This window comes from Gordionus sp. m RMFG-2023, chromosome 1 (genome assembly GCF_954871325.1).
Source record: "Gordionus sp. m RMFG-2023 chromosome 1, tfGorSpeb1-WG-v2, whole genome shotgun sequence".
Lineage (NCBI taxonomy): Eukaryota > Metazoa > Nematomorpha > Gordioida > Chordodea > Parachordodidae > Gordionus > Gordionus sp. m RMFG-2023.
Genome location: NC_088775.1, coordinates 60,881,194 through 60,900,922, shown reverse-complemented (window position 1 = coordinate 60,900,922; position 19,729 = coordinate 60,881,194). Strand labels below are relative to the sequence as shown.

At 26.1% G+C, this 19,729-nt stretch overlaps 1 protein-coding gene across 10 annotated transcripts in view; it reads left to right on the top strand.

Moving 5' to 3' along the window:
- Positions 1-19,729, top strand: part of LOC135922942 (dnaJ homolog subfamily C member 11-like) — a 90,112-nt gene that overhangs the window by 12,995 nt on the left and 57,388 nt on the right. The window lies entirely within an intron of this gene.

The window sequence follows — 19,729 nt, the reverse complement described above, 5'->3', positions numbered from 1 at the left end:
AAATTCATCACTCGCAATTTTGGAAGGCGTCAGAAACTTGATAAGGTCCCTCATCATTTCAAAATCTATATTTTCGAGCCTAATCGACTCTTCTCTAGAATTGAGATCTCCAATATTATTAAATTTTTAAAAATCGATTCATCTTTAGTCTGCTATTCCATCGAGTCTCAATACACAAATGGAGTTTTTTATCAAGTTGATTATCTAATCTAAAATTTAATGTTATATTTTAATAAAAAGTTGATTTAACACCCACTCTGTTTCATATAAGTAACTAAACTTTTACAATCAACAAAACATTAATATATCTCTGAACCTTGAGATTCAATATTTTTATTATCAAAGGTATTCCTTAATACTGTATTTAAAAGATAAGATGCACAATTCAATTGTTTATGATTTTCAAATGCTTTAATCATATTAGCCCCTTGGTCTGTAATGAATGACATTACAAATTAAAATGCCCTACTGTATCCTGATATAAAAAATACATTGATTTTTATAATTATTTTTAATGAAATCAATACTTAATAAGGTGAAATTTTTAATTATTTTCTTTTTAATATTTTCATCTGTCTTTTTCTTCTTCAAACTTGCATGTAAACAATACAACTTTATTAAGTTTACTGGAATCCATAGGATACTTTCTTATAAACATCAGTCCAGAGGTATATGGTGGCTATAAAAATTCATTTAACCATATTTTCATATATTTGTTACCAGCACATCGATCCATTTTCATACATGTGTTTAATTTCGGATAATTTATTGCGTTACCATCAGCATTATCTATTAAATTTTTAAAAATTGTCGTTAGATTTGGAATGATGTTTTTAACATCAATATTTCCATATATTGAGTCAATTTTGGCAAAATATTGGCAACAATCAACAAAGCCTTCCCCATGAATTTTATCAAATGATCTCAAATCACGTCCACAAAACATGGTAAGCACACTTGTACACATTTTTTTAAAAATTTGGTACAACTTTAAGTTCTTTGGGGTCAGTACCAAAAAGGCTATAAATTGTTAATTGAGTGTTTTTACTCTCTATTGTAAATACACATTTATGCCTTTTTATTTGATTTGTGCCTAAAACAATTTAATAATATATATATATTATATATAAATATACCAACCTGTTATAGAATTATAATATATTTGCAAAAATTGCAACTTACATAATTAAGTTTTTCTTTATTTTCATCGTATAGAAATGAAAACTTTTTCCAAGATTTGTTATTGGCATTTTCCCTTACTTCAATAAATTGCTATTTTCACCAATTTTTTTAATTTGGCATCCATTGAAATAATTTTTTTATATGAATATATGAGGCTATTTAATTAAATGGATATTAGTAAAATATATTTTATTTAACTTGATAGAATATGATGAAAGTATAGTATGTAATAATATCGTTTTAACTATGGACAATACCATAGGCGTAGCCAAAGGGGGTGGGCAAGGGGAAATCCCCCCTTCAGAAATTTCTTACTTTTTGTGAATATCATTTTAAACTAATAAAAAATATCCCCCTTAGTCCTCCCCCCCCCACTCCCTGACCCCCAAAAATGTATGCATATATCTTAAACAATAATATGAAAGAAAGAATGTAAAAGTTGATATTTTTTATAAAACTATTTATCATAATATATACATTTTTGGAAAAAAGCATTTATATATAAAAAAAGTTAACCAAAAATGTTTTTTAAGAAAATGGAATATAAGCCAAAGATAAGTCTTAAGGCAAAAGTTAAATGTATTATAATGATTAATAATAGATCCATAAAATTATAAATAATATAATAGATAAAATATAATTTTTTATAAAGTGAGTAATTTTAATTTATTTATTTTAATAAAAGTAAAATATAATTATAAAACTATTGATAAAAGTAAAATATAATTATAAAACTATTGATAAAATTAAATCATAAATTAAATAAAAAAATTAAAGCACATTACAAACAGTGGAATATTATGTCTTAGATTTACAGTATATCTAATTTTATCAATTATCATATGACAATCAAATAATTTTTACCAATATAGCGAATTATATATTTTACAGAAAACTATAAAATATTGATAAGGACATCAGAAAATAACTTTTAAAGACATTGTGGGATGAATAATATAAAGATTATTTTTTAATATCATTTTTCATTTAAATTAATAGATGGCGTTAAATAATTCAAATTGTTGCTATATTTATTATCAAAAGCATTGATTAGTAAATTTTGTTAAAATATTAACTGTAATATATTCTCTAAATGTCAAATATGTCTGTAAAAGTGGAATTTTACCTAGTATTTTGTAACCAATTATATATAATAGAGGAATATCAACTATATGTCTACTTACTTTTTATAAATAAATTTCTTATACTGTTTGGAATAAATTATTACCATGCTTTTATATTAATGTATATACAAGTAATTTATTATATTTTATATAAATTAATTAAAAATAACCTCCTCTCTTGTAAAAATATTATCTACTATATATTGACTAAAGTAACCCTGCCGAAGGCCCGCCCAAATGGGGTCTGGGGGCTTCGCCTCCAGAATTTTTTTAATTTTCCCCCCTTAAGAAAATCCTGGCTACGCCTATGGACAATGCTATAATATAATCGCATAAAATAGTTTGGTATATGATTGTTATATAAATTATAAGATAATAATTGAAAATGACATGTTATTCTGATTGACATTTTAATGATAAAATGTGATAAATAAAAAAGATATGATATGACATTATGAATCATAATGATTATTTAGGATACTTATATTAATATTTATTTTTTTGGGTTGGACAGCTCTTACAACCCGAGCCTGAACCTGTAAAAAATTTATAACGTCCAAACCCGAACCGAGGCTTGGATTATGCTACGGACAGCCACAGTTCTCTACTAGACCTATAATACGAATCGAATAATTGAATTATTCGTATTCGTACGAATAATAAAATGATTATTCGATTCAATTCGAAAATTTTATTTATAAATTAAAAAAGATAGCATATTAAATTTATTTTGTAAAATTTAACTATGGATAAAAAACAAAAAAATTATATTAGTAAGATAATATAGAAGCATACATATATAGTATATTTATATATAATGTAGAAAAATCAATATAATATTCATATCATGTAGAAGACAAATATACCAACAGCAAATTTTTTAAACAAAAAGTTTTTGCAAAAAGTCAAATTTATGATTTCTCTATCATCAAACAAAGGAGAAATATCTCGCCCGTCATTCATGACGGGATAGCTACTAGTTATTTATAATCGTATATGTGTTATAAATTACATATAAGAATAAATACTTTCTTCGTCCATCATAAAATAATATTCGGAAGTTAATTTTGTATTATGAATTATTTGAACTAAAACAGCCGTTACAACATTTAGAAATATAAAATGTTTCTTCATTATTCCACTAGGAAATTTTATTAAATAGGAATAATTGCAAATAATTCCTACTAATAAATGATTATTTTTCGATATTTATTAATATTAATTAATAGATAAAAATTTTTTCGACGAATAATATATTTTCCTTATTCGAATTCGATGAAGTTATTCGTATTCGTAAAATACGAATCGAATCAAATCGAATAACAAATAATTCGTTTTAAGTATATTCTCTACTAACGTGTTGTACAATCTAATATTGCTATTGACCTTTTCATTGATTTTAATATTCTTGCAAATGTGGGAGTTCTTAAATATTTTGTAATATCCCTTTCTTTATCAATGTAGTTTTAAAGTGAATATTTTTTAGGCAATCATTAATAGCCAATTGTAGAGTATGGGCTGCACATTTAATGTAATATATATTTGTGGAGAAATATGTTATTATTGTAAATTAATTTCATTTATGTCATAATAATTATCGTCATCGGTGTCTATATCATCATTCTCTTACAGTGAACATTATAATTTAATTGATATTACAAGATTACATTACCCGTATTAATTGTATAAATATTTCTTATATAATGAAATTTAATTAATATTTTTAATATCATTATTTTTATATATTCAGAAGTTGCACCCTCTTCAATCTCCTTCATAGCGAAATTTCTCAATATTATATTATTTCCTTTTATATACTTTATATTTATTGCTAGAATATCTCTCCCAATTCTTTTGTTGGAATTAATTTTTAATGAAATTAATTGTTTGTTTCTTTTATTATTTTTGCTTGTCTAGTTCTTTAATTTTAAAACGATTGATATTCCAATTGCCTTATTAATAGGATCAATAATTTTTTTTTAAACCAGAATCCCTAATAATACTGAAAGGTCTTTCATTTTTTGTAACCAACTGAACTAAAGCATTCATCAAATTCTCCTCAGACATTACAATATGAAAGCTTTTTTAAAATCAACATCGTACTCTACAATACTGACAGTAGACTTTGTAACAGTCTTCCAAAAATTTCGTTTTTCTATTTAGGTATTCCTCAAAAATTATAGACTGATGCCTTCTTAAATATTTTTCCAGGTCAGTATTGTGTGAACTTTTATTGTTATGTGGCAGGTTTTTACTCAGATTCCCCTTTAGTTACATTATAATATTCTAACAAAATGTTACATTATAATACTCTAACAAAATATCTTTTATTTTCATACTAAAATATAAATAAACAAAATTTGTAATTAGTCAACAAGTTTGTTTAATAAATTTTTTAAAGAAACTTAGATTTGCAATAATGATATATTTTCACACTGCCAATTTTAATTAATTTAAATTTACTGCTCAAAAAACCATAAAAATAATCACAATAAAATTGTTATAAAACAAGTAAACAAAGTATTTCTATTATATAGCATATTAATTAATTATCCATTAAAATTAAAATATTATTACTTGCACTACAAAATAATTCCCATTATTTCACTTTCAATTCAAAATAATGAAAGTATTTCTATTATAAGAGCGTATTAATAAATTATCATTTAAATTAAAATATTACTTGCACTACAAAATAATTCAATTTCAAAATAATCAACGTATTTCTATTATATAACATATTCATAAATTTACATAATAAAATTTTATTACCTACACTTGAAAATAATTTATGATATTTCACTCTCTAAATAAAATGGAAGTACAGGAAGGAAATTGAAAGAAAAATACGAAGTTAAAAAAAAAATGATTCCACGAAAAAAAGTTAATAAAATAAAATAAAATTTTATATTATTTAAAAAAATAAATAATTTATGACACCTAGAACTCTTGGATCTTCCTCTTTTAAAAAGGGTTCGGGTACGGCCAAAATACGATGGTTCAGGGTCTGGGTTCATATCCCTGGTATTTTCTCAAATTATAAAATATTTTTGCAGATATATCTAAATATTTTTTTATTAGACGTTTAAAAAAATTAAAAGAAAAGTGCGAACGTGAGTTATATTTTTTAAGATAATGGGCGGGCGGTTAAAAATTTTAAAACCAATAAGCGGACGGGTTTTTAATTATTTCAAGACCATGGATGGGCGGGCAGATTAAAAAATTTTAAAACAATGAGTGGGCGGACTTGTTGCATCCTTATTAATATTATCTTGAGAGTGTTGTAAAGATATAATATTAAACTCTTAATTTTTTTTCTATGATTTTCTTTACTCTAGTATCATTTGGAAATTTTTAGTTCATTGACTAATCGCTGTACCAATTGATGTTTTGTAATTTAAATTCTCTGGCATTCACCACCTGGAACAAATGATTATATCATATGCTGATGATATAGTTATAATAATATAAAAATATAGAGGAAACACATAACCTTATTTAATATACTCAAATCTTTCAGTCACAAAATTGATCTAGAGTTAAGCTTTAAGAAAACAGTAATTCTTCTATCTCTTTGTGCCCCAATATAAAAAAAATTTACAATCTATTTACAAGTAATCAGAGTAGTTTAAGATTAAAATATCTTGGGGTAACTTTAGATAAAGGTAGTTGCAAGGGGGAACTAAATCGTAGATTACGAGCGTCAGAGGAGCTTTTGATGAATATTTTAACCTTTGGAAAACTAGGGAGATATCAGTATTTACAAGATTACATCTTATATTTAAATTTTTAGATAATTATAGTGTTTACTGATGAATTAAAAATAGAAGAAATAATAAATTCAGCATCAGCCAAACTGATTGGACTTGGTTAAGATAAAATTGAAGAAACAAAAATCGAAATGTATAACACTTAAACCTGTGCGCCGCCGGTATTTTTATTCATGCTGGAAAAGCCGCCGATTTTATTATGGCGGCGGCGCGGCGTGTGTAATTTTTAGAAAGCATATTAATTATATTTATATATTAAATTATTATTATTTTAATTTGAATACTAACATTAATAAAATTAAAATATGAATTTTATTCTTTTGCTATATATAATAGACTAGTGTATATCATTTACATTTCTTTTTAATGTTTAAAATAAATATGAAATCTAATAGGGCTATGAAATCTAATAGGGCGAAATTATGTTTTGATGTGCTGCTTAGATTGAATACCATTTGATTCTATAAACAATAAAGGAATGACAGATTTTCTAAAGGTTTAAAATTTATATAAAATGATTATTAAAAAATAAATTGCCCAAAAAATAGAAATATAAGATAATTGATTCCTCGTCAGAATTGCCAAATAGAAAACCATTAATCGAGGTGCACTAGACGATGTTTATTTATCTATAAAGGCGCATGTTTTAAATTTGATTGATTCTGGACCAAAATTTTGTTCTAACACTTTTGATTTATGGACCGATCATTTCAAGCGTCGAAATTATATCACATTTAGTCTTCATCATTTAGAAGAAAATTTTGATTTAAAATATTTTACCCTAGCAACTAGAAATGTGACTTAAGAGCATACTGGGGAAACAATATTATCTGAGATTTATTGAAGAGGAGTTCCATTTAAAAGCCAAAATAATACAAATGGTAACTGATGCTGGGGCCAATGTCAAAAGAAGCGTCAGATTAGAGGATTATGAGCATCATTTATGCTTAGGGCATGGACTTCATAATTTGGTTACAGTTGATGGCATAAAAAAAGTTACCAAAATTGATAATCTCATTAAAAAAATTAGAGAAATTATTTCAGCCCTCAGATATCGAGTAGCTGATTTGGAATGTGAAATTGAGGCTGAACATCGTGAATGTCTGCAGTCAATTTATGAGACAGGTAATATCTTGGATATTGATGATTCTGATCCATACCTTGATAACCATTTGATATGTCTGTTGAATTGGATAATAGAAATGGATGGCATTGCACCAACAATATAATTAATGCAAAAACTTTAAAATTAAATTGCCCTACCCGCTGGCATAGCATATTAATTATGCTAGAAAAGTGTTCGCAGTTTAAACAAAATTCCTATAAATAATGTTCTAAATAAAATAGGAAAACAATCTTTAAAACTCTTTAATAATTAATGGGATATGATTGATGAGCTTTAAGCAGTATTAAATCCATTCCGAGAGTCAGTGGAATTTCTCTCCTCCCAAAAAGGATCTACAATAAACTTAGGGTTATTATTTCGCAGTGAAATAGAAGCTCATATACAAATCAATAGATCTGATTGCTCAGATATTATATGCTTAAAAGAAAATATGAAAAAAAAGCTTGACCATAGGTTTCCCATTACTGAACTTCAAGTTATTTTATATTTTTATTAATAAAATTATATTTTAAACATTAGATCTACTTGATCCCAGATTTCAAAGTTGTTTCAGAATATTTAATTTCGAATTCTACGACATCATTGCAATTTTTAATTTGACATTTAAAACTTTTAGAACATGATAGAAATGCACAGAGTGAAATTCAAGTTGAGGATAATGGTCAAACATCAAGCTCTTATATAGCTAAATTAGCTCGTAAACATTTCCTTCCTATTAACGATTATAACAATATTAGTAATCTTGAACAAGAATGCCATATTTTGCTCAGCCAAAATAATATCCCAAAAGAGGATGCATTAATCTTTTGGAAGAAAAAGCGACTGGAACTTCCTATGCTTGCTAATTTAGCTAGGAAGATTCTTTGTATACCAGCAACCAGTACACCCAGCTAAAGAATTTTTTCCATTGCTGGATTAATACTCAATGCTAAAAGGACTTCTTTATGGCCCACAAATCTTGATAAAATACTGTTTATTCATGACAATTATAATTTTGCTAAATCATCTGAATTCTGACTTATTATATTTCATACTTTATATTTTGCTTGCATTCCAAATTTATTTTAATCATAATAAAACTCAATAGAATATTTCTTATATGTGTTGGTTGATGTGACTCTGATCTGAGTAAAAATACAATTCCGTCTATTTCAGAGAATGAGAAAATACATAAATTTAAATTGAAGTGAGACAGGAAATAATTTAAGATCAATTAAACTATGTTAACAATGTTTTATAAAAGATCGCCTAAATAAATTATAAAAAATGTAATACATTAATTTGTGAATTAAATTCATTAAAAAATATGATTTATAAATTAAATTCATTAAAAAAAATTTTAAAATAAAAATTGCGCCGTCGCCGCTGACAATTTTGTAGGCGGCGGCAAAATTGGTGCGCCGCCGAACGCCGATAAAAAATTTTTAAAAAAACCGCCGCCGTTGATTGAGACATCGGCAAACAGGTCTTATAACACTACACTACCTTCCAACCCGCAAGTTAAAATTTTTTTTAGCATGACTAAAATCGGATAAACGGGGATACCTCAGCGATAAAAACTTTGAGGTTCAAAATTTGATTTCTAACAATAAACTTTTTGACATTACGCACATCTCTTACATGATTATAATAATAACATCGTGTTATAACCCAAGACTCGGAGCGAACCGATATACCAGAAATTGGACTTAACCTTTATACCATCTTTAGAATCAATCGAACTTATAAAATTTTTCTAAACCGGTTTAAAACTGTTTTGTTTTTAAGATCATATACTTCTTAAGTAATGTCTTATATGATATAAAGGTTATTGTATTTGTGATACTATATTATTTGAATAATATATATCGTATTTATAATAAGATATTTATAGGTTTTAATATTATATAAACCTCAGAGATCTTACACGGTCCGGGCCGTTTTTTAAATATATACCCAGGCCGAGCCTAATTTTTTTTTTCAAATACCCAGGCAGGCCCGAATATTTTAAATCGCCATTATTATCTCTAAAAATTATAAATAAAATATAGTATCTAGACCCTATTTTAAAGTATATGAATCTGTTTTTAGATACTTTTTCACATATATTTTGGTATACTTTTATTTAACGTTTTTTATCTTAAAAATTAAAATATTTGAATGCAAAATTCATTTTATCTCATATGAGCATATAATTTAAATAAATAAAAAGTATTAAGACGAATATAATAAAAAAAAATTTTATAAAATATTGAAACTTATATATAAAAAAATTTATATAAATATTCATTAAATATTTTTTTTTCCATTTAAATCTATAGATATCAATTCAAGATTGTGAAGGATATTTTTATCTATAAGGAATATATAAATCCTTGCTTAGCCAGGACGCCCATTAGTTATTAAAAATAATAGCATTGCACAAAATTATTTTAATCAAATAATAAATTTATTTAGAATTTTTTAAATAATTTTATAGATATTCCGCTAACTTTTAATAAATAAATTATAAATTTAATGTAAAAAATTAATTTTAATAAAAGCTCGTTTTAAATAATAATTTATTCGAATAAACGATAAAAATAGGTGTATTTACTATTTTTAATATGGTGTTCGAATTAAATGAGAACAAAATATAAAAATGTTGTTTACATATTTTATGCTCTCATAATAAAAGTTTCTGTTCGAGAACAACGCGAACCCTATATATAAGCATAATATAAATTGTATCTATATCTAGATACATTTTTAGATTGTATCTATATCTAGATACATTTTTAGATTGTATTCTATGTCTAGTTCCATTTTTAGGCTATGTATCTGTATCTAGATCTATTTAAAAAGTATCTTTTAGCAACTTTGCACTCAATATTTAAACTATGATACAATTTTTAAATTTTAGATAAGTATCATTTTATCTCTCCTTTTTGTAAATTCAGGCAATTACGTCTGTTGCCAGAGAGAACGCAAATGACTGATACTTATAATTACCATCAACTAGTCAGAAAGTATGGTGATTCAAACTCATACCTTTTACGACAAATGGGAGATAAGATAATTTAAAAGTTATTATAGGTTTATATATTTTTTTTTAAAAACAAAGGCCGTAAAAAAATTTACATACCCTGACCGTTTTTTTTTTTAAAAAAATCCTGGCCAGGTCTAAAAATATAAAATTCGGGCCGGGCCATGAATTTTTTTAAAAAAATACAGCCGGGGCCGATTTTTTTCAAATCCGGGTCGGACCTAGCAAATACTACCTCTGCAGACCTCTGATAAACTTAAAAGGTGAATTGAATTAAATAATTATTATTAGTTTACTGAGTATATAAAAAAAACATTTTGTAATAAAGATTTATTTTTGACCATATACTTTTTAAAAGATACGTAAAGAGTAAAATTTCCTAATATTTTTATAAAAGTAATTTTTTAAAATTATTCTTCATTTATTTATTTTTCTAGTTACATCTTGATTATTTTGTGTGCTTCATATTTCAAAAAATTTTCAAAAAGCTATTGAACATTTGATTATTTAAAAAAATTTTTGATTTCAACAAAAATTTTTTATGCATGAAAATTACAAAAATTTTGGTATTGTTAGGTAAAATCTGATCAAAAATCATTGTTCTAAAATCTTGCAAAATATTAATTTGATTTAATAAAATACATCAATAATTATTATAATAAATTTTGAAATTATTTTTATTGTAAATTATTATTTCAACTCCATAAAAAAATACGAGTTTTCCCAAATGCTATGAATGGGCTAAAATTAGCTTCATGAAGTTAACGATTGGATGCACTAACGATAAATCATGTGTCATTTTGTAGTGATTCGTTTGTACTTCAATTCGTATAGTAACCGAATTTAAGGAAAAAAAGTTATAAGCAAAAATAAAAACTTCTGCCAACTCACGCTGAAAAGTCGATTGAAAGCCTAACGATGAAATATATATCATTCTTTAGGGCTTCCTTAGAAGAGGTTAGTGCTCTATCACTTTTGTGGCCGAATTTAAGAATAAAAAGTTATTTGCGAAAAAAAATAAACAAATAATGGCGACGTCCCAAAACAAAAACTATAAAAGCATTAAACATTTAGTTTTCGCCAATATTTAGTGCTTAATTAGTAAATTTGAGATCCGAATCTAGTAAACCGCCATATGAAACGCTAAATAAATGTTTTATTTAATTTTGGCTAGTAAAACTATGGAAGCACTAACGATGAAATTTATATCATTCTTTAGTGCTTCGTTAGTTAGTATAGGTTAGTGCTTTAATCAGTTTAGTAGCCCCTGTTAAAATAAAAAGTTATTAACGAAATAAAAAAAAATGGCGACAAACATCTTATTTTCGCCATTATTTATTGAATAATTAAAATTCCGTAATTAATTTAGTTAGCCTTATAAAAAAAAGTTCTAAGTTAAATAAATGTTTCAAGATCAAATTTTGACTATCGAAATTATGAAAGCACTAACGATGAAACATTTATCAATCTTAGGTGCTCCTTTACTAGAGATGAGTGCCTTATTCAGTTTAGTAGCAACAATTAAAATAAAAAAGTTATTAAAGAAAAAAACAAAAATAAACAACTAATGGCGGTTGACCAAAACAAAAACTGAAGTAATGCTAAACATCCGGTTTACGTTATTATTTAGTGCTTAAGTAAATTTTAATTCCTAAATTAATTTGGTTAACCGCCTTAATAAAAAATAGTTATACATTAAAAATTGTTTCAACGTCAAATTTTAGCCAGCAAAATTATGGAAGCATTAACGATAAATTTATATCATTCTTTTATGCTTCCTTAGCCAAGATTAGTGCTTTAATCAGTTTAGTAGCCGAAATTTAAATAAAAAAGTTATTAACAAAATAAACAAAAAAATGGCCAACCACCAAAACAGAACTAGAGCAGCTACAAACATCTTGTTCTACCATTATTTATGATCAATTGGTAACATTTCCGCGATTAGTTTGGTTAAATACCCTATAAAAATTTATAAGTAATCAAAAAATGCATATTGTCTTTTTCCCCTTAGTCTATCAATTGTTTCCAAAAAATCATTCCCATATTTGGTTACTATAAAATATTTTAGAAGCTTAGCAAAATATTCCTCTTCAGATTTTTATTTTATTCGAAAAAATCATGCATTTAAATATTTTTTAGTTATACATAGATCTCATTTTTATAATTATGCAGGAATTAAACGATTCTGATAGTTACCCCGATTCAGTATGTATAAAAGTTTGAATTATAAAAAAAATTAACCACAAAATTTTCCACATGTGATTAATAAATCAATTATATATTTTATAATTTTATTTTACTGCCATTATAAAAAAACCAAATCATATTTAAAAAAAAAAATTTGTGTTATATTCTAATCATATCCTATCTCTATTTAAAAATTCCTATCCTGACCTTATTTATAATATTAAATCTGCTACATTATTCCCATCCTAACTCTATAATACTTTTTTAATTATAGATATTAATTTATGGGCCTAAATATTTCGACAAATTATTTATTTTTTATAAATCGGTTGAGTTGAGTTATAAATTTACCCATTCATCAATAACAGTATAAATTATTATTTTTAAAATTTCAATTTTTTAATATAAATTTTAATTAAAGGGAAAAGCTGGACACTGGGTAGAGGGAAACATCAATCCATCCAATTTATAATCTAACTAAACTATTATTATATAAGAATAGAAACATATACCCAATAAAAATATTTGTCTTACATTATTGGCTAAAAATTATTTAAAAATTCTAACAGAGGAAAATGTGTTTAACTATAACCGAAAAAATAAAGTTTTAAATCTTAAATCGATTTTAAGAAAGATTAAACCCTATTTTTTAAGCTAACAATTTTTCGGAATTATTAATCATAAATTAATACGCTTTTAAATGGCATATATAAGATTGAGTGTATGGCGTTGGACAGGATTAGGTTGGTTCTATTAATTATTGCATCTATATATTTTTGATTAAAACAATTGCATTATAATAAAAATAAATCCATCTAAAATAATAATATATTTATATATTTTAAATAATATTTTATTTTAATTTTTACAAAATTTTTCCCTAGATTCAACTTAATTATTGCATATTATGAATATACTTTAAAGCCTTTAATTACAATATTAAAATTTTTATATTTAGACCCTTTTTTATTTGGTGTATCAACTATCACCTATTGTTGGTTAGCGTGCCCAAAGTACGTTAACGTTGGGCTAAAAAAAATTTCAAATGCAGTTTTCTAAAAAATAGTTTCTATAAAATATATTTGCAAATACTCTTTGAGGCCCACGTTAATCATATTTCACTTTTAAATATATGGATACAAGGTGGTGCAAAATCCCCATAATAGTTGTTATGATCATTCTTTAGCTTTGCTAGGCGGTGTTAGATCCTTGGCGAATTTTATAGATGTGAAGGCTAATATTGAGTATTCATTTAATATAGTAATGGGACAAAAATTAAACATGCCCAAGATTTATATTAGAGTTGATGCCCACTATATTAAGTTAATAAGCAGATGGCGGTTTATATAAAAAACCCCGTTTGTTTAGAGAGTTTTATATTCGCACAATGGCTATGTTAATTAAATGTGTAACAGGCAGAAAAGATAATTGAGTTCTAATCACATGTATTAGCGAATTTAGCGGGACTGAAATATGTCCCGTTAATTGTTGGAATGCTAAAAAATACCTAAAACTTATTATATCTGGACCTGAGAAAATGGAAACTGATATTTATGATGAAGGTTGAGATAATTAATTTAAATATAACCAGTAATCTCTATCATTGTATAGAAAATTTGAAAAATAGTGCCAAATCTAAATGTGCAATATTTGTAAAAGAAGAGAATTATATTTATTGCCCAGATATTATGATACATTTAGCCAATTTTTGAGGACATATCCCTTATGGTCTAACATTATGCAAGTACATTATAAATATGGGCTACCAACTGCCTCTACGACTAATATTGAAAGTTATTTTAACAATTTAAAAAAAAGAACTTTTAAATCTGTAACATTACCATGTTTGGATAAGTTTTTTTGCAAACATTTAAACGAAATAAAAGGTATTATTGCGCTGGCGGAAGCTGCAAGAATTACAAATTTAATTAAAGAAAAAAATATTGACTTAGATATTGTACAAAAGTCAGAATTTGAAATTAACGAGATAATTAAGGAGGAAAAGATTGGAAAAAGATTTAATAACACAAGAGACCTCTGAGTAAAATACAAAAATTTAAAATTAACGAAGTTGATTGACGATGAAGTTTCAATTAATGAAAATCTAATATTTTAAAACTGGAAAGGGTTGGCGGATTAGCCAGTAACAAGAAAAAAACATTCTTATTATGGGGCTCACTGTCCTGTAATTTTGCACTTAATAGAAGGCAAAAAAATTAAATTGGGATTATTAAGAAATGGAAATCATTTTATAATAGCACATCCTTTAAAAATAGTGACAAAACAGTTTTTAATAGGGAATACATGTCCATTGATGTATTTTCCCAAGGGTTAGTGGCGCAGCTAGCAATTTATATATTTCATATTTTGATCAAATAATAAATAACGTTTTTCAGCATTTTATTAAATATTTTATATCACATGAATAAAACATAAACAACATATAATGAGAACTGAATTAGCGATGACTATGTTTCCCAAGACTTTAGTTACTAATACTAATGATTTATATCGTTTATCTTGTGCTTTAATATCATCGACAAATGTTTCAAAAATATATATGTTAGCGTTAATTTGTTTTTTTCCAGCAATGTGTTATTTTTTCAACTTTAAATCATTTTTTGAGCGCGTTTTTAAAAATTAAAAATCTGATTTTACTGGAAATGTATGATGTCATGTTTGGGAATACCTATCCTATGAATTTTAGACAATTTTTCCATGAACTTTCAAACTTAATATAATTTATATTAAATTTTCTAAAAATATATGGAAGGCAAATATTGAAAGAGAGGCATTGTCTATAATATACGCGGTAAAGAAGTTTTAAGAATACCTAATTGGGACAAAATTTACTATAATCACAGATCACAAGCCACTTGTATATATATTTACGAAGGGATTAAAAGAAAATACTTCAATATCGATGCGACTGCAAAAATGAAATTTGGCGATGGGAGCTCATGATTTTACAATAATACATAGCATAGACCTAGGAAACATAATTTAGTACCAGATTGCTTATCGAGATTACCACAGAAAAATACAGAAGATATGATACAAAAAATCAATTTAAAATAATATATTTAACCATGTACACTTTTTTTTAATACTTTTGTACATCGATATTACTCATCATAGAAATGTATATAAAGTCGATAAAATTGTAAAATAGACTGAAATTATTTAAAAATAAACTTTAAAAATTTTTTATCAATTGCCTTTCATATATATTATGGTGGCAGCACTTTTCTAATTCGATGATATATAAATATTTAATTATTGTAAAATACCAACAAAATATCGAATCATACGTTCTTATGACGATAACAAACGTGATCATACTTTTTCTATACACAAAACTAGTATAAGGTTATATATTTCTATTACGAAAGACTAGAGAATATGCTGATGGCTTATATACAAAAATACATGGGAAACAATACGACGAGCAAGGAAAGACTTATATTTTAAATGCCAAAAATATGAGAAATGTTAAAAGTTGTATCGTATATTTTTTTCATAAAATATGTTATAAAGTAATTATGTTATATATATTGGAATAATAAAATAATTAATCATGAAACCATTAATTAATAAATAATAAAGTAATTGATTATCCAGTGTTTACTGGGAATGTTGAATTTTTTTTAAAGAAATTTGAACCTATTATAAAAGATGCGAAGCTAAATGACACACTAAAAGCATATGCCTTCACATCAAGATTGCCGGAAAACGAATACTTAAGGTTAGAAGCCGTATGTCCCACCGAATTTAGCAATCCAACAATTTTACTCGAAAGATTCAGATTATTACATCCGGATAAATCTCAAGAGTCATATTTAATTGAATTGAATGCAGCCGTGCAAAATAAGGGTGAAATATTCAGTAATTGGTTAAGTAGAATGCATGTTAAATAATAAATGTAAATACAATGATTATTAAATACATAGCTGGTAGTTAGTTCCGTTATCTGTCACTATTGTGTGGTATAACAAATTAGCTAATATTTCTCATCAATTCTTTTACAGTTGATTCTGTTGTTATGTTTTTCATTCTTTTTATTATCGGGAACTTGCTATATGCGTCGACAAATACCATATATTTGTTCTCTTCGAATTGTGCAAAATTTATGTGTACACGTTCAAACATTTTTGTTGTTGTTCTCCATAGGTATATTGTGTGGATTATCCGCCCATTTTTTGCATGTATCACAATTTTTTACCTCTTGATCTATTTCTGTGTTAATACCAGGCCACCATAAGTAATCTCTTGCTAACAGTTTCGTTTTACCAGCGCCTAGATGTCCTTTATACAATTGTAACATCTCATTTCTCATATTTCGTGGCATAATAATCCTTCAAGCTCAATTCCATCTCCATATTTTGTATGTTTTATTCTTTATCGGTTCATCATTCCTAATATTGTCCCTTTAATTCTTCATCCACTCTTGTTTCTTTAACTATTCTTTTGAAATTTTCCCCTAGTTTGTTCCGATTTAGATTCAATATCATTATTTTCTTTAATATTTTAAATCAATCTTAAGTTATGATATACTCTTACCAATTTCCCCATTGTAGAAGTCTTCAATCGATTTCTGTTTTTCGTATGAATATTGTCCCAAACGGACCAATTTTTTTCTGAAGAAGTCGAACTAGGAAATGTTAGTAAAATATAGCTACTTCTCTTAATGGGCAAAGTTGGCAAAGTGCATTCCACCAACTTGTGGCCGAAATCTGGTTATTTCTTATGGAAGTTACCACTTTCCACATATTTTGGCTATTAAATATGCCAATTTATTATATCACTTAAAATATTTTGATTATCACCACCTTGTAAAATTAATTCTTGTTATTAAATCACATACTTCATCAAATTCAGCACTTGTAAGATGCTCCCCATGATATCGGGGGTCCAATAAATAAGCAGCATTGTGAGCACATGTATTTTTAGATCATTTTTTCTCTTTTCAAACATAACTAATTTTTATTTCTTCAGATAGAGAAAATATAGAATCATGGAATGGTTATATTATGTATTTTTCCAAATTAAGCATCTCGTTTTTTACGTGGTCCAAAGTACATTTATTCCCTTGCACTTTCAACAATGAGGTAGCTAAAGGTTAGAGTATAGCTAAAAAAATTTAATTTTTCGTCCAAAATATTTCTTTATTTAATATATTATTAATTTCTATGGGACAAATATCACATACAGCTTCTTCAACAACTCTTACATATTTGTATTTGCTCCATACATTTTATTGACGATGTTCATCTTATTTGGTTAATTGTACTTAATGTATATGGTATACCATGTTGATTCTTATTACGGGAAATTACTGTATTCTTGAAAATTTAATAATTTTTTTAATTGAAATATGGTAACTGAAGTCGTTCAATTGTTCAAAATCGTGAAAGAATAACTGCAATGTATACGGCGCACAGCTATAACATTGTATATGATTATAAATAGATTCAGATTTTAGAATTCTCCAGGCTGCTAACATGTTAGCGGTATTATCATTAACTAAAGAATATACTTTTACCGGATTCAGTTCATTAATTACATTTTTAAATTCTTTGGCAATATACCTTATGGCGATTTTCCTCAGTATTTAAAAATTGTAGAATATTGGAACAGGCGTCATCACCATAAAATTAATAAAATTCTCGTTTCTGATGTTGCTCCAGCCATCTGATACAATTGATAAGTGAGGAGCTTTATGTATTATATTTGCAACTCTCGCCTCCAATCTTCTGACGCTTTGTCTAGAAAATATCCAGCCAGCTGCCTTCTCCTGGGTAAAGTGTAAATAGGACGTATTTTTTTAAAGAATTCTTGGATGTAGGGATTTTCAGTGATGTGGAAAGGTAAATTGCTCGCATATACAGCCTTTGCAAACAATTAATTGAGCTCACTTTTTTCTTTGGGATTCATTCTATCTATGAAACCGGTTGTACAAGATTGAGATTTACATTTAATCGTCTTGCTTGTAGATTGAACAGAGATAATGGAATCAATTTCCTTGAGACACAATAGTGTCAATTTTATAATCATTCTCACTAATTTCACCCAATTCTTCGCTAGAGCTAGAAGTATTAAAAATTACATTATTGTGATTTTTTGTAGAAGTTGATATTTTGGAATTTGAATAAAAATTATGACAGGATACATTACAGCTGCTTAATAAATGCTTGACCATTCTACTAATCTGGGTAATATAGGACATCTTGCAAAACCTGCACACCGCTTTAACTGATTTATCATCGTGTACTTCTTGAAAATGTTTTCAAACTTGATGCTTCGGTTTGACCAAATTGAACTTAAAAGATTTTAAATATTGTAAAGTTAATCAATCTTAATTATTTTTACGACTCAATGATTTGGTTTAATATTATATAAAATATAATATAATATAAAACTTTTTACCAGAATTGAATAAATTATTTTGTAAATCTGACGAGATTAACTAAAAAAAATTAATTTATAAATCCAAATGTAGCAAGTGGAAGTAAAATAAAGGCGAATTAATATAATTTATACCCGGCTAAATATTAAATAAAATTTTAATTTATTAAAAAATAAACCATGACTTAGCTAAATTATTATATTTATTTATTTTAGTAATAAAAAAATTCTTTTGTTTTCGATTCCTTCATGATACAAATATATTTTTAAATAAATTATAACCTAATAAGATTGATAATATGCTTTTAATGCATATTAGTTAATTATATCAAAATATTTATTCGCCAATAATATTTTAGAGTATTTGACCGGTCAAATACTCTTCCAGTCAATTGGCCGAATTTGACCTGTTAATTGACCGACATACCAACCCTGATTTAAATTAAATTAAAAAATATATTATGCTAGAGTTTTGAAAGAATTTCATTTGTCGTTGAAATTTAATGCTGTACTGGAATTATCAAACTAACATCCCTCTCATTAGGAAATATCCGATATTTATACCGATCTTATATATTATAGAGTATTTGCTGGCGTTTCCTATTCCTATACAATAAAGTATATTTTAAAATATCAAATGAATAATATATGTGATTTTAGAGTTGAAAAATGTTTTTATCTTGGGAGCTTATCAAATCAAATGGTTTTGCACTGGCCGCTATTGGCATTTGTGACAACAGAGATTGAATTTAAAATTATCTATAATTCAGCCATACCGGTGTTACAAGCTATAATCCTATTATATTAGTATTTTTTATATAGAATGTTTTATTGATTATATGCCTATCGCAAATTTCTGTTTTATTCGTTGAAATTTAACTCATACATTTTTATAATTATTTCCTTCTTTATTCCTCCATCGAAATATTGT